Genomic DNA, 12,147 nt, shown 5'->3' with positions numbered 1-12,147 from the left:
CAATCTGAACAGCTGATTGGAACACCTCGGTGGGTATTTAGCTAAGTAATTGTAATTCAGGCCAGGCAGTAGGAATGGATTCCCTTTCATGAAGGATTTTGATGAGGAGAAAGTGAGGACTGCAGATGCTGGAGATCAGAGCTGAAAATGTGTTGCTGGAAAAACGCAGCAGGTCAGGCAGCATCCAAGGAACAGGAGAATCGATGTTTCGGGCATCAGCCCTTCTTCAGGATGAACTGACTGGATCTATTAGGCCAAGTGCAGGGAAATGGGGTTAGTGTGGATGAACATTTTGGTCAGCATGGACCAGTTTGGGCCAAAGGGCCTATCTCCGTGCTGTAGGACTCTTTGACTATATTTAAATACTTTGTGGGCATTGTTCACAATCTTAGAATGATTACAAGGAGGCCATTTGGTCTGAATGACGTTTATGGCTTTTTAAATGAGAAATTCAAGTAGTTGCTGTTCCTGGCCCTTTCTCATTTGCCTTGCTTTCTTTGGATCCTTATATAGCTGTCTTTTAACAGATTGTATTGCTACAATCACCATGTTATCAGATATTGCATTCCAGATCCTAAATCATTCACTGCATCAATTTTCGTGCAGATAGTTTGACTTTGTGGTTCTCTCATCTCCAAAGTCTGAAACGTACCAGTTGAAGTTGAGTACATAGAGTTTCAAGTCCTATATTCCCCAAGCTTGTCCTGTCTGAACAGATTGATTTTAAAAAATTCAATCCAGCAGAAGAACAGCATCAGTAGAAGGATCTGTGGTGGAACATCCATAACTTCCAAACCTCTTCACTGTTAGGAAACCTCTTCACTCTGGAAACCTAAGTGCTACAGTAAGGGAAATTTTGAAGTGATTGGAGGTGAATTTGGAAATGAAGGTTGTAAGTCCAGTTATCAGGTGTTATGATCCCAGATGATGGTATTACTGGACATTCTAATCCCAGAATGTAATCAGGCCTGAGATCATTTTAACATTAACCTAGTGATCATTCATTGAAACAAAATCACATGAGGCTGCAGAGTTTCTTGAACAACAGGATATAAATTTATGACACAAAAGACAAAAGCAAAGAAGAAAACAAATTATCTTGATGTGGAACACATTCAAAACAAAAATCTGAAAACATCCAGCGAAGCAGTTTTAATTTATTACCAACATCATCACTTCACGTTAATTCAAACCCAGAGAAATTACCCCTTTGCATCACATATGTAAGTCAAGTGTAGCTGATTCATCGGATTTCTTTCCTGTAGACTGTGAAGATTTCTAATATGAATACTCAACAGCTAAGAGTTGAGATTTTCTTGGCTTTGTAAATAACCTGTCAATTTCTCATCAAATGACAGTGAGTTGCACTAATGTTTCTACTTAGGTAACTGCTTTCTCAGAACTGGCCTGTCCTTTTTCTTGAAAAAAATCTATATTTGCTTCTGACCGCAGTCACGTCTCCTCTTCAAAGCCACCATTAGAACATACAACAGTACAGCACAGGAATAGATCCTTCGGCCCACTATCTCTGCACTAACCATGATGCTATTCTAAACTAATCCTTTCTGCCTGCATATGGTCCATATCCATTGAAAAAAAAAAGAGAGATGATACAGCACAGAAGGGGTTGGTGGGGTGAGGGGGAGCTGCTCTTTCTAATTCCATCATTTTGCATAGGTCTCACAGCCCTATAGTTTACAGCATACAAGGTGCAGATCCAGTTTTATTTCTTAAAAAAAGTGTTTAGGGTTTCTGTCTCTACCACCACCTGAGGCAGCAAACTCCAGACAACTACCACCCTCTGCGATAAAAAGCTTGTCAGGGTGACCTGCCATTGGGTATAAAATTGGGTTAGTGGCAGGAGACAGTTGTGTGGAGGGTTGTTTTTCAAACTGGAGGGCTGTTACCAGTGGTGTTCCACAGGGATAGGTGCTGGCTCCACTTTTTTTTTATCATTTATTTAAGTGATTTAGATGAGGATATAGGAGGCATGGTTAGTAAGCTTGTGGATGACATCAAAATTAGTGTACAGTGAAGAAAGTTATCGAAAATTACAAAGAGATTTTGATCAATGGGCTGAGGAGAGGCAGGAGGAGTTTAATTTGGATAAATGTGAGATACTGCATTTTGGTATGTTACGACATGGGGTAAGCCCCTCTGCTAATCTTAAACCCGACACACAGAAGCTGCCCTCGCGCCACAATGTGGAATTCTCATGCATGTCTGTTTGGCTTGTCCTACGATGGATGTGTTGTCCCGGTCGAAGTGGTATCCTTCCTCATCTGTATGTAAGGATAACGCACGAGAATTCCTAGAAGCATGGCATTCCAACGGGAACTCTATCAACAAACACATCGAGTTAGACCCCATCTACCACCCCCTGAGAAAAAGAACAGGAAATAACATCACCACCAGAAATGACATTACCAACCCAAAGAAACCCAAACATATAAATAGAAAGCAGGAATTATCCATAGTGCTTTGCCCGGAGGCCTACTGAAGATGTTACCTCGAAGGGTGACGAAACGTCAGGAAATGAACCTACCAGCTCAGCGAGCAAAACTACATCCAGTAAAATTCTAATTTGATTGGATTTTGGTATTTGGGACATAATTTAAACTGATTGGCCGAACTTGAATTTGTTTTTGTTCCATGGCAACACAACTCCAACTATTTGTTTCGGCCAAGTGTTACATTTTTACCTTGTTCAGGACACTGTGCTTTCAGTCAGCCCTTGCTAGCTTCCTCTCAAAGTTACAGTAGACCTCTATACCTTCATTACAGGTAAAATAAACAAGGGCAAGACTTATATAATTAAAAGTAGGGCCTGCGTTTTAAGAGAAAGTGAGGAACAACTAACAAAGAAACAAAACATTACAGCACAGGAACAGGTCCTTTGGCCCTCCAGGACTGCACTGATCCAGATCCTCTGTCTAAATCTGTCACCTACTTTCCAAGGATCTGTATCCCTCTGCCCCTGCCCATTCATGTATCTGTCTAGATACATCTTAAGTGACGCTATCGTTCCCACCTTCACTGGCAAGGCGTTCCATGCACCGACCACCCTCTGCGTAAAGAACTTCCCACATATATTTCCCTTAAACTTTTCCCTCTCACGTTGAATTCGTGACCCCTAGTAATTAAGTCCCCCACTCTGGGCAAAAACTTCTTGCTATCAACCCTGTCTACATCGCTCATAATTTTGTAAACCTCAAATTAGTACCCTGAGAAAGTCTATAACCTTAAGACTTGTCTTCAAACATTGAGCTTAAAATAAGACATAAGATCTGATTAGTTAGAATTGACAGTGGGGCAGGAAATGGTGCCAGAAGTGGGGCGTAGGCTGGTAGGGGATGTGGACCTGACGAGGGAGTCACGGAAGGAATGGGGTGGGGTGAGAAATATATTTCTGGTGGTGGGGTCCATTTGGAGGTCCATTAGTTCAGTGGGACAAATGCAGGTTGAGACAATGGGTCACATTTACTGCACTGGAAAATAGACAGGCAGGAAAGCTCGGAAAAGAGGGGGAATCTTAAAGAATGCAAAAGATAGGGACACCTGGGCTCACCAAGTGATAACAGGATACTGTAAGACAATTAAGAACATTTGACTTAGCATCGGTGAATCTGTGTGAACAAGACACCAAGTGATAACATTCATAGCTGTTCCCTTGTGAAATTAATGAGTGTGTTTGATTCTGACCCTGAAACGAAACCCGGTACTATCAAAAACTTGGTAATTAATGGTTAGATGCTGCCAATTATAATGGATTCTTATTACCCCTTGCAAGCAGGGCAGTCACAGAGAGAAAAGAAATCTTTGCTGTTACAAAACCCTGACTTGAGAGTTCAAAAGGACACTAGAGAAAGAGACCATTTTAGTGCTGAGGCTGTTGAATCTAGCAGAAAATTAACTCTTAGTGCTTATCTGCTTTGGATTGAATTTAATTGCATTTTGAGACTTTTTGATGATTTTGAGTACCCATTACTGGTTATGAAATGCAAACTCTGTAAAAGAAAATATTGACAAAGCGTTAACTTACTTGCTGTTTTTACAGACTACCCCACTGTCAATTCCGACAATTCAGATCTTATGTCTTATTTGAATTTGAATCACAAACTTGAAAATAAGGCATGTTTATTTTGAGACTAATTAATCATGTTAAATACAACCTTGCAGTAACATTTCAGCCTCAGGTACAGAATGATTCTGTGCTTCAGATAAAAAGCAGGAATCGGCTCCCAACTTAAAATTATTCTAAACCTAACATTGAAGAGATTCTGACACAATCTGTCAGGAAGCCATTTTATGGTCAAATGTTTGCCCTCCTTGCTAAGAAGCCATTTCGTAAGACAATGAAAACAGACATGCAAGCTGTGCAAGGTTACCTTAAGACATCTCCCACTTAATTTAGACTGGTACTTCTTTATAGGAACTTATCTCGCCAGCAGATGCCTAACTCAGCTGGATAGCTCAAAGCCTATAGGAGTGATCAGTCAAGCACACACAGATCTTTCAATTAACTTTTCTTCCTTACGAATTATTGTCTATCACTGTTATCTGTCTAATTAAGAATATGCAATGTTTTTGTAAACTTTTGTATAAAGGAAGCCACTTTGTATCAGTAATCAGAGTAGCCTGCTGGGGCACTTGAAGAGCTGGTACCCTACTGTCCCACGTTATTAGAACCTAGTTAGTTTAGCTTATAGGTATCAGGGTTATGTTGTAACAGTAATGCTATTAGTGAATAAAATTAAACTAAACTGTCTGTAAGTGGTTTTTATTCCAGACTTCCAAACAGTATGATCTCTGGGACGAACCAAGAGAGAAGCTTTACAGGTCTGAGTCCACAAGGGATTCCCTGGACTGTCTCAAATCTGTATTTTAACAACCCCACTCAAGTTCCGTCTTTCTAATGAAAATAATCCTAATCTACTCAACCTCTCTTCGTAGCTAGCACCCTCCATACAAGGCAACATCCTCGTAAACCTTCTCTGCACCCTCTCCAAAGCATCCACATCGTTTTGGTAATGTGGCAACCAGAACTGTTCACAGTATTCTAAGCGTGGCCGAACCAAAGCCATATACAACTGTAACATGACCTGCCAACTCTTGTACTCAATACCCCGTCTGATGAAGGAAAGCATGCCATATGCCTTCTTGACCACTCAATAGACCTGCATTGCCACCTTCAGGGTACAATGAACCTGAACACCCAGATCTCTCCATATGACAATTTTCCCCCGGGCTTTTCCATTTACTTTATAGTTTGCTCTTGAATTGGACCGTCCAAAATGCATCACCTCACATTTGCCTGGATTGAACTCCATCTGCCATTTCTCTGCCCAACTCTCCAATCTATCTATATTCAGCTGCATTCTCTTGACAGTCCCCTTCACTATCTGCTACTCCACCAATCTTAGTGTCATCTGCAAACTTGCTAATCAGGTACCTTCCTCCAGATCATTTATGTTAATCACAAACAACAGTGGTCCCAGCACGGATCTCTGTGGAACGCCACTGGTCACATTTGAGAAACTCCCTTCTACTACTACTCTCTGTCTTCTGTTGCCCAGCCAGTTCTTTATCCATCCAGCTAGTACATCCTGGACCCCATGCGACTTCATTTTCTTCATCAACCTATCATGGGAAACCTTATCAAATGCCTTACTGAAGTCTATGTATATGACATCAACAGCCCTTCCCTCAATCAACTTTGTCACTTGCTCAAAAGAATTCTATTATGTTGGTAAGACATGACCTAAAAACCATGCTGCCTATCACTGATAAGCCCATTTCTTCCAAATGTAAATAGATTTTATCCCTCAGTATCTTCACTGGCCACAAACCATTTCCCTACCACTGACATCAGGCTCACTGGTCTATAATTACCTGGATTACATTAGCATTTCTCCAGTCATCCGAAACCTCGCCTGTGTTCAATGATGCTGCAAAGATGTCTGTTAAGGCCCCAGGTATTTCCTCTCTCTCTCTTCCCTCAGTTACCTGGGATAGTTCCCATCTGGACCTGGGGACTTGTCCACCTTAATACCTTTTGGAATACCCAACACTTCCTCCCTCCTTATGTCAATTTGACCTAGAATAATCAAACTAGTAGAAAGTGAGGCTGCACTTGCTGGAGGTCAGAGTCAAAGAGCATGTTGCTGGAAGAGCGCAGCTGGTCTGGCAGCATCCAAGCAGCAGGAGAGGCAACGTTTTGAGCGTAAGATCTTCATCAAGGGGGGGGGGTTGCCCAATGGGACTCAGAATTAAATGGGAGGAAGGTAGCTGGGAATGCGATAGGTCGATGAAGGTGAGGGTGATAGATCGGAGAGGAGGGTAGAACTTGCACTAAACAACCCCACCACCCTGCAACTGAACACAATCAACTCCCCCTCCCACTCTGCCAAGGACATGCAAGTCCTGTGCGTCCTCCACCACCAAACTCTAGCCACCTAATGTTTAATGGAAGAATGCCTCATCTTCTGCCTTGGGACCCTCCAACCACACAGGATCAATGTGGATTTCACCAGTTTTCTGATTTTCACTCTCCCCACCTTATCCCAGATCTAACCTTCCAACTGGGCACCATCCTCTTGAACTGTCCTACCTATCCATCTTCCTTCCTACCTATTCGCTCTACCTCCTCTCTGACCCATCACCTTCACTCCCACCTTCATCTACCTATCGCATTCCCAGCTATCTTCACCACAGCCCCCTCCCATTTAGCTCTCAGCTCTCTTGGGCCATCTCCTCGTTCCCGATGAAGAGCTTATGCTCGAAACATTGACTCTCCTGCTCCTTGGTTGCTGCCTGACTGGCTGTGCTTTTCTAGCACCACACTCTTTGACCATCGTAATCAAACATCCATCTCTAACCTCAACATCAATCATATCCCTCTCCATGTTGAATAGCGATGCAAAGTACTCATTAAGAAACTCATCTATTTTCTCTGATTTCACGCATAACTTTCCTCCTTTGTCCTCGAGTGGGCCAACCCTTTCTCTAGTTACCCTCTTGCTCCTTATATATGAATAAAAGGCTTTTGGATTTTCCTTAACCCTATTTGCGAAAGGTATTTCATGACCCCTTTTATTCCTCTTAATTCCTGATTATTCTTCCAAAGCTTTGTCTATTTTCAGCCGCCTAGACCTTTTGTCTGCTTCCTTTTTACTCTTAGCTAGTCTCACAATTTCACCTGTCATCCATGGCTCCCCAATCTTGCCATTTCTATCCCCATTTTCACAGGAACATGTCTGCCCTGCACTCTAATCAACGTCTCTTTAAAAGCCTCCCAAATATTAAATGTGGATTTACCATTAAACAGTTGCTCCCAGTCCACATTCCCCAGCTCCTGCTGAATTTTGCCATAGTCGGCCTTCCCCCAATTTAGCACTCTTCCTTTAGGACCACTCTCATCTTTGTCCACAGGTATTTTAAAATTTACAGAATTGTGATCACTATTCCCAAAGTAATCCCCGACTGAAACTTCAACCACCTGGTGGGCTCATCCCCCGACACCAGGTCCAGTATGGCCCTTCCCAAGTTGGACTAATTACGTAACTGCTCTATAAAACCCTCCTGGATGTTCCTTACAGATTCTGCTGCATCTAAACTTCTAACACTAAGTGAATCCCAGTCAATGTTGGGAAAATTAAAATCTCCAATCAGCACCACCCTGTGCCGCTGCCCAAATATATCAGTTCACTCACCTTCCCAGAGTGCAATTCGACTGCTCCCACTCAGCTCATCGCCCTCACTGCTGTTGCAAAATGGAGGCTGCTGATTCCACGAGGGTAAGTATTCCACAAGGACTGCAGATGCTGGACAGCAGAGTCAAAAAGTGTGGCACTGGAAAAGCACTGCAGGTCAGGCAGCATCCGAGTTGTGGGAGAATTGACATTTCAGGCATAAGCCCCTCATCAGGAATGTGTGGAATGGGGTTGGGGGAAGGTAACTGGGAAGGTGATAGGTAGATGCAGGTGGGTGGTGATGGTGATAGGTCGGAGCAGAGGGTGAGTGCATAGGTGGGAACGAAGATGAACAAGTAGGACAGTGCCGAGCTGGAGGCTTGGATCTGGGATGAGGTGGGGAGGTGAGGAAACTAGTGAAATCAACGTTGATGCCATGTGGTTGAAGGAGCAAAGGCGGAAGATGAGGCGTTCTTCCTCCAGGTGCCAGGTGGTTTGGATCTGGAGGTGGAGGAGACCTATGACTTGCATGTCCTTGGCAGAGTGGGAGGGGGAGTCAAAGTGGTTGGCCACAGGGCGGTGGGGTTGTTTGGTGAGTGATTCCCAGATATGTTCCCTGAAAGTTTACATGAGTTGGCATCCTGTCTCCCCAATATAGAGGAGACCACAGAGAGTAATGGACATACTAGATGAGGTATTTGGATATGCAGGAAAATCTCTGTCCGATTTCCGATGTGGAAGCAACCTTCGGAGGCATAGATGGAGGTGGGGGGGAGGGGCGTAGGTTTTACACCTCTTGTGGCAGCAAAGGAAGGTGCTTGAAGTGGAGGGTGGGTTGGTGGATGGTATGGACGTAACAAGGGAGTCACAGATAGAATGGCCTCTGTGGAATGCGGATAGGAGTGGGGAGGGAAATATATTTCTGGTGGTGGGGTCTGTTTGTAGGTGGTGGAAATGTCAGAAGATGACATGCTGTAATCGGAGATAGGTGTGGTGGGAGGTGAGGACCCAGAGGGTTCTATCCTTTATGGGGTTGGAGGGATGGCATTCAAGGTCGAGGTGCAGGAAGTGGAGGAGACATGCTGGAGTAGTTATGTCGAGCAGAGATACCTAGGAGTTCACAACATAATTCTTTGAAGTTGACATCACATATAGACAGGGCAGTTAAGGTGGCATTTAGCACACTTGCCTTCATTATTCAGACCTTGGATTAAAAAGGAGTTGGGACATCATTGAGGTTGTGCAGGACGTTGGTGAGGCCTGTTCTGGAGTACTGGCTCCAGTTCTGTTAGCCCTGTTATAGGAAAGACTTTATTGAGCTGGAGAGGGTTCAGAAATGTTGACAGGAATGAAGGGTTTGAGTTATAAGGGGAGACTGGTTCAGCTGGGAAATTTTTCATTGGAGTGTAGGAGGTTGACATTGCCCTTATTGATGTTTATAACATGTAAGGGGTATAGAAAAGGTGAATAGCAGGTGTCTTTTTCCTCAGAGTGGGCATTTCAAGATGAGATAACATATTTCTAAAGGTGAGAGGAGAAAGATAAAAAAGGGGCACAAGGGGCAACGTTTTTACACAAAGTGGTTCATGTGTGGAATGAACTGCCAGAGGAAGTGAGTACAGTTACAATGTTTAAAAGACATTTGGATAAGTTCATAAGAGCATAAGAACTAGGAGCAGGAAAAGGCCATCTGGCCTCTTGAGCATGGCTGATCTTTTCATGGCCTCAGCTCCATTTATCCATCCTCCCAAAGTAACCCTTAATTCTTTTATTGTTCCAAAAAAATAGTACCTTAGCTTTAAAAAACATTTACTGAAGTAGCATCAACCACTTCACTGGGCAGGGAATTCCATAGATTAACAACCTTCTGTGTGAAGATGTTCCCCTTCTTAATTCAGTCCTAATTCTGCTGCCCCTAATTTTGAGGCTATGCCCTCTTGTCCTAGTTTCACCCGCCAGTGGAAATATCATCTCTACGTCTACCTTATCTGTCCCCTTCAATAATTTTACATGTTTCTATAAGATCCCTCTTCATTCTTCTAAATTCCAATGAGTATAATCCCTGTCTACTCAGTCCCTCCTAATAACCCAACCCCCTGAACTCTGGAATCAACCTTGTGAACCTCCTCTACATCCCCTGCAAGGCCAGTATATCCTTCCTCAAGTAAGGAGGCCAAAACTGCACACAATACTCCTCACTCGCACCCTGCACAGCTGTAACATAACCTCCCTGCTCAATCTCTTTAACAATAGAGGACAAAATTCTATTTTCCTTCTTAATTACCTGTTGCATCTGCAGACCCAGCCTCTGATTCATGCACAAAGACACCCAGGTCCTTCTGCACAGCAGCGTGCTGCAACTTTTTAACCATTCCAGTAATCGTCTTTTTTTACTATTACTCCTCCCAAAGTGGATGACTTCATATTTATTAACATTATATTCCATCTGCCAGACCTTTGCCTACTCACTTTCTACGTTCCTCTGCAAACTTTGCTCTGCCACTCATCTTAGTGTCATCTGCAAACCTGGACATACACCAAATCATCAATATAAATTGCGAATAATTGTGGTCCCAACACCGATCCCTGAGGCACACCACTAGTCACTGATTGCTAACCAGAATAGCACTCATTTATCCCCTCTCTTTGTTTCCTGTTAGTTAACCAATCTTCTATCCATGCTAATTAGCGGCACAGTGGCACAGTGGTTAGCACTGCTGCCTCACAGCGCCAGAGACCCGGGTTCAATTCCCGCCTCAGGCGACTCACTGTGTGGAGTTTGCACATTCTCCCCGTGTCTGCGTGGGTTTCCTCTGGGTGCTCCGGTTTCCTCCCACAGTCCAAAGATGTGCAGGTCAGGTGAATTGGCCATGCTAAATTGCCCGTAGTGTTAGGTAAGGGGTAGATGTAGGGGTATGGGTGGGTTGCGCTTCGGCGGGGCGGTGTGGACTTGTTGGGTCGAAGGGCCTGTTTCCACACTGTAAGTAATCTAATCTAATCTTTACCTATAATGCCATGCATCTTTAGCTTATGCAGCAGCCTCTTGTGCAGCACCTTGTTGAAGGCCTTTTGGAAATCTAGGTACACCACATCCACAGGGTCCCTGTTATCCTCCTTGCTCGTAATGTCTTCATAGAATTCCCAAAGATTAGTTAAGCATGACCTTCCCTTCATGACCCCATGCTGCATCTGCCCAACTGGACAATTTCTATCTAGATGCCTTACTATTTCTTCCTTGATAATCAACTCAATCATCTTCCCCACTTCACAAGTTTAGCTAACTGGTCTATAATTCCCCATCTTACTCCAGATGCACCCTTCCAACTTGGCACCACCCTCTTGACCTGTCCATCTTCTTTCCCATCTATCCGCTCCACACTCCTCTCTGACCTATCACCTTCACGCCCACCTCCATTTACCTATCAAGCTCTCCGCTACATACCCACCCCAGCCCCAAGCCCCAAGCCCCATCACCCTCCCATTTATCTCTCAGCCTTGGCCCACAAACCTCAGGATTGGACACTCTGGAGGCAGGAAACATGTTTCTGCTGATTGGTGAGTCCCAAACCAGAGGACACAGCTTAAAAATAAAGGGTAGGCCATTTAGGACTACAGATGCTGCAGATGCTGGAAACCAGATTCTGGATTAGTGGTGCTGGAAGAGCACAGCAGTTCAGGCAGCATCCAAGTAGCTTCGAAATCGATGTTTCGGGCAAAAGCCCTTCAGATTTAATCCTGATGAAGGGCTTTTGCGCGAAACGTCGATTTCGAAGCTACTTGGATGCTGCCTGAACTGCTATGCTCTTCCAGCACCACTAATCCATTTAGGACAGAGATGAGGAGAAACTTCTTCACCCAGAGAGTGGTGGCTGTGTGGAATGCTCTGCCCCAGAGGGCAGTGGAGGCCCAGTCTCTAGATTCGTTTAAGAAAGAGTTGGATAGAGCTCTCAAGGATAGTGGAATCAAGGGTTATGGAGATAAGGCAGGAACAGGGTACTGATTGAGGATGATCAGCCATGATCATATTGAATGATGGTGCAGGCTCGAAGGGCAAGATGGCCTACTCCTGCACCTATTGTCTATCTTTTGTCTATCACCCTTTTTAAACAGTGGTGTTACATTTGCTGTTTTCCAATCTGCTGGAACTATCCCACAGTCTAGCGAATTTTGGAAAATTACCACAAGTGCACTTGCTATTTCTCCCACCATCTCTTTACTACCCTGGGATGCATTCCATCAAGGCCAGGAGACTTATCTATCCTTAGATCCATTAGCTTGCCCAATACTACCTCTTCCATAATGATGATTGTTTCTAGGTCCTCACCTACCTTCGTCTCTGTCAATTATTGACATGTTTTACGTGTCAAGAGTGTGGTGCTGGAAAAGCACAGCTGGTCAGGCAGCGTCTGAGGAGTAGGAGTATCAATGTTTTGGGCACAAGCCCTTCATCAGGAAT

This window comes from Chiloscyllium punctatum, chromosome 25, assembly GCF_047496795.1.
Source record: "Chiloscyllium punctatum isolate Juve2018m chromosome 25, sChiPun1.3, whole genome shotgun sequence".
NCBI classification, from domain to species: Eukaryota; Metazoa; Chordata; class Chondrichthyes; order Orectolobiformes; family Hemiscylliidae; genus Chiloscyllium; species Chiloscyllium punctatum.
The sequence above is the reverse complement of the archived record's forward strand: the minus strand, read 5'-3'. Positions refer to the sequence as shown.